Source organism: Haemaphysalis longicornis, unplaced genomic scaffold (genome assembly GCF_048455015.1).
Source record: "Haemaphysalis longicornis isolate Haplotype H1 unplaced genomic scaffold, Haemaphysalis longicornis Haplotype H1 scaffold_3, whole genome shotgun sequence".
Taxonomy (NCBI): domain Eukaryota; kingdom Metazoa; phylum Arthropoda; class Arachnida; order Ixodida; family Ixodidae; genus Haemaphysalis; species Haemaphysalis longicornis.
This window is the reverse complement of record NW_027526335.1, coordinates 213,687,512-213,691,235: the sequence shown is the minus strand read 5'-3', so window position 1 is coordinate 213,691,235 and position 3,724 is coordinate 213,687,512. Positions and strand designations below refer to the sequence as shown.

Here is a 3,724-nt window from a genome sequence, read left to right as displayed (position 1 = left end):
CCGCTCATTGTTACGGTTGCTTTGTGGATGTTGATCCTATCTGTGCATGTATCATGCGTATTTTTTCGCATTCTTTTATTTGTTATGCCCACTCCTGCCAAAGGCCTTTTTTCAAAGGCTGGCAGTAAATCTGAAACAAACAAACAAACAAATAAATAAATAAATAAATAAATAAATAAATAAATAAATAAGTTCGCAATCTGCTTCGCGAACCCTCCCCAGCCGAAAAAAAAAAAAACCCGGGCGAACGCGTCCCTGGGCCCAGCGGAGCGCCGTGCAAGTCGGCGGAGAAGCGCGAGCTCCGCGTGACCAGGGCTCTTCGATCTAGGCCTGCGCGGTACAGGTTCCTGTACCTCCGTCACAGGCTGCTCGGAACTTGTTTCGGCGACTCTCCGCCAGGTGCAAACGTCGTCTGCATGGAGCTACTGTGAACGATGGTACCTAATGTACTGTGCGCTTACGCGAAGCTTAGGATTTCGCCAAGGTTATTTTAAGAGCTTAGACTGCTTATTCTGATCAAATTTGGACAAAGAAAAATTTGATCTTCCTTTCGGAAGATATGGAACGCAACTATAATTAAGCATAGAGCTCTCTAGGGCTACTACACCAAATACGATTGGCCGACCAATTGGTCGGCCATTTGGCCACCCAATGGGTCCAAATGGAATCCCAATGGGGCCAAATGGAAACCCAATGGGACCAATTGGACCTATTGGAGCGATCCGAATTGGGCCCATTGGCTCGATTAGGATGGCCAGTTGGCCCAATTGGACCCATTGGCTCCAACCATAAAGTTAATACTATTGACTGCTCCAACATGATGTACCGATTGGGGAGCCATTTTAGATAGTATTTGGATAGTATTCAATTACGACAACCAATTGCTGAAATTTAATTATGTCTCTCACCCTTAATTTGAAACCTTCAGAAATGTTCAAAACTTCAGTCTCAACAAGCGCCTGTAGACGGCCGTCTGCTGTCCGCGCCATTGCTGCTGCTGCTTCGCTTAGCTTTAAGTAGAGGCTCCACGTTTTAATTTCCTAGCCTACCTATCTCTTTCATCACCCCTTTTCTCCTCTAATCTTTCATCCCCCTCCTCCTCCCCCTCCCCCCGCACTGGGTTGTATGCAGGTGAGCCCCCAGCTGGGCTCAATAATATCCCCAGTGCCCAGCCTGGCACCCTCTACCACATCATATGGGAGTGCCAACGAACTCCAGACTTGCCCCCCCTTTCCAACCCAACCTTCGAGCAGTGGAGGGCTTCCCTGGCCAGCCCGGACCCGGATATCCAGCTTAAGTTGGTGACCCGAGCACGGACGGCCAGCCGAAGTCAAGGCATCCCGGACTAGGGACGCCTTCCACGGGGCGACGCCCACACATCAGCCTCTGCTGGAGAAATAAAATTTTTTTCTCTCTCTCTCTCTTCCTTTTCTCTTGAACCACTTATGTATGTATGTACCTTTACAAATGTATATTTATGAGGCAATTAATTTTGATATTACAATCAGCGATTCAAGATAAAGTTCTCAAGAAAACAACAAGCAAACACTAAAGAAAACTTTCCGACACGAGTAGCAAAATTGTTTTGAAATAAAACCACGATCCAATCCAATCGAATCCAATCCATAGACGTACAGTGGATAAGTGGTATTCAACGTGGTGCTGGCGGTGTATACGTAGTGTAGGCGTATTGGTCGGTTGCACACGCAGTCTTCTCTGACTGTGCATTGCATTGGAAATGTAAAGTGGTCTGCAAGAGTGTGAGAAGTGGCGACGATGATGTCGCACACCCAAAGCAGTGTGTTTCAAGATGCATCTTTACGCTGAACGCCGCTAAGCCTCGCACCGAAGGAAGAGTGCCTCTGTTTATGTGAGTAACCAAGAGTAACATAGCTGGTTCAGTTTTCCTTGCCATTTTCACTCCTCATAGCGTGAGCGGTATTATTAAGAATTAATTTGTCTGCCTAAATGTATTTCAGGGCTGTTCATGTTACGATTGACGGGTTCACGACATCGCCACGCAACGGAGTTCGCCATGCATGGGACGTTGTTGAAGAGGTGAGCTCACGCCACTCAACATTTCAGTGCCTTGTTGTTTTAATGCGCGAAACTGCGGTTCGCGCATTAAACCCATTGTTCGCTTTTGCCACTCACTTTGTGAAGGTCCAGCCAGCCTGCGGCGAGCGGAGCACGGCATGGCCAATGGCCTGTGGAAAATTGCTTAAAGGACGAACTAGTCTGCATGCTGTGTATACAAACAGAGAAATAAAGATATTCATCCATTCCAAGAGTTCTATTTGTGATACAGGTAACCAACGCACTGCAGCGGCAGCTCAGATGGAGTGGCTGCAGCAATGGGATAGAACCAACTAAAAGTGCAACAAGTTGGCGGCCAATGGGAAGACCTATTGGCGGTCCAATTGGTCGGCCAATAGGTCATCCATTTGGACGGCCAATAGGTCACCCAATTGGCCGGCCAATGGGAACGCCAATGGGTGCCTAATACATTATTGGCCGACCAATTAGCTGACCAATTGGCCGACCCATTGGAATTCCAATTGGTCGGCCAATGGTTTTTTTCGGCTGGGGAGGCAGTAAGGGGAGTCTGGAAAGGGGTCATGATACCAGGATTAACTTTCGGAAATTCGATTTTATGCATGAAACCAGAGACTCAAGCGGGCCTGGAGGTGAATCAGAGGGCGGTAGGCTAAAGGCCCGCAGCAAAAGCACGAACGAAGCGGTACAGGGTCGTCCTTTGAGGCGAGGGAGGCGCAGAGCAAGACAAAGTTTGAGGAGCGACTTCGTGACATGGAGGACGAAAAATGGGCCGCGAGGGTGTTTAAGTACCTGTATATGAGGAGCATTGACCCGCAGTGGAGACGAATGACGAGACAGCTGAGCAAGCGGTACGGAAATTTGGGAAAGTGGGCTATACGCAGCAACAGTTAAAAAGCAGGTCAAGGCAGCCGAGACGAAAAAGTGGGCACGGAGAATGGAAGGAAAAAAAAAAAACCCCGGAGACATATTATACGACAGAGAAACTAGAAATCAGGAAGGAAGGTTTCTATGGAAGGTTTTTGTGGCAGTGCATTGCTCTTCGAAGCACGGGCGGGGTGCCTGAGAACCCGGGCACTCACGGGTATCTACAGGCAGCAGGATATGAGACATATGTGCATGCTGCAGTGATCGAAAAACTATAGAACATATTGTCAGGGGCTGCGCAGAGATACGACCGCCGCGGGGCGAGGGGGAAACGACGTTGGCGGAGGCTTTGGGATTTGGGGTGAGGGGCAGCCTCAACTTCAGACCCAGGTGACGAAGAGGCGGCTGGAATGGTGGAAGAGGAAAGGTGGGGAATAAATGGGTACGCAGGTGGAGTAATCATACAGATGAGAATTTAGAACTGCTTGGGGGAGGGAGCGATGGGAGTTTAAAACTGGGGTGAGGGGGAGATGGGGGGAGGCAAATGGCTATGGGGGGGGGGAGGCAAATCTATTAGGAAGCGACCACAAGCGGTTTAGCTTGCACTTTGGAGGCGCAACCCGGACAAATGCAGAAATAGGTACAATAGGAGGAAAGAATTTGAATAATGAGCAGTTAAAGATCATCGCTGATAGATTGGAAGATGAAATCAATAAATACCCAGGCAAAAATTGGGATTACGATGAAATAATTGCGTTCATAAAGGGTAAGATTAATGAAGAAAAGGAACGAAACCGATGGA

At 48.4% G+C, this 3,724-nt stretch overlaps 1 long non-coding RNA gene across 1 annotated transcript; it reads left to right on the top strand.

Annotated features, from left to right (window-relative positions):
• Positions 1-1,530: 1,530 nt before the first annotated feature.
• LOC144173692 (uncharacterized) lies at positions 1,531-2,450 on the top strand. Its single transcript, XR_013323362.1, has 3 exons — positions 1,531-1,870; positions 1,980-2,058; positions 2,164-2,450. It is a non-coding gene; the product is annotated as an uncharacterized LOC144173692 (long non-coding RNA).
• The last annotated feature ends 1,274 nt before the right edge of the window (positions 2,451-3,724 follow it).